This window comes from Charadrius vociferus, unplaced genomic scaffold (genome assembly GCF_000708025.1).
Source record: "Charadrius vociferus isolate BGI_N301 unplaced genomic scaffold, ASM70802v2 scaffold163, whole genome shotgun sequence".
NCBI classification, from domain to species: domain Eukaryota; kingdom Metazoa; phylum Chordata; class Aves; order Charadriiformes; family Charadriidae; genus Charadrius; species Charadrius vociferus.
This window is the reverse complement of record NW_009648332.1, coordinates 6,213,180-6,213,741: the sequence shown is the minus strand read 5'-3', so window position 1 is coordinate 6,213,741 and position 562 is coordinate 6,213,180.

Genomic DNA, 562 nt, shown 5'->3' with positions numbered 1-562 from the left:
GAACGGTCAAATTTATCTTGCACCACTGTCTTCAAAGACAAGGTCTCTAGTCAGGTCTTTCCCATCATGACCTCATCAGGCATGAATTTATCTCCTGGCTTGTGCTGGAAGATGATGAGGGAGCAGACACCTTGTGATGGCCTTGCAGAAGGTGTTGGAGCAATTGCTTCAGTGTCTTGCAGCCAAAGGGGGATTTTCACCTGCCACCCCAGCTGGAGACGGTGACCCCAACAGCAAGAAGATGATATTCTGCACCATTTTGTGCAGACCTTTCCATGTGGTCCCAGCCTGCCCTGGCTGACAGGCAATGGCACTCGCCGCCATCGGCAGGGCCGTGGTGGTGCCGTGGGGCCACTGGGCAGAGGAGCACGATGTGGGCACTGTTACCTGACCCACAGTCCATGTCCAGGTCCTCGCAGCCCACCAGTGACATGTCTCAGGTCAGCCTGCTTGCTTTCACAGCCCTGCCCACCAGCTTGAGTGGCTGTTAATGACGGATTCGCAAAATAAATTTTCCTTGATTTTTTTTTTTTTTTTTTGCGGGAAATGAAAAAACGCAACA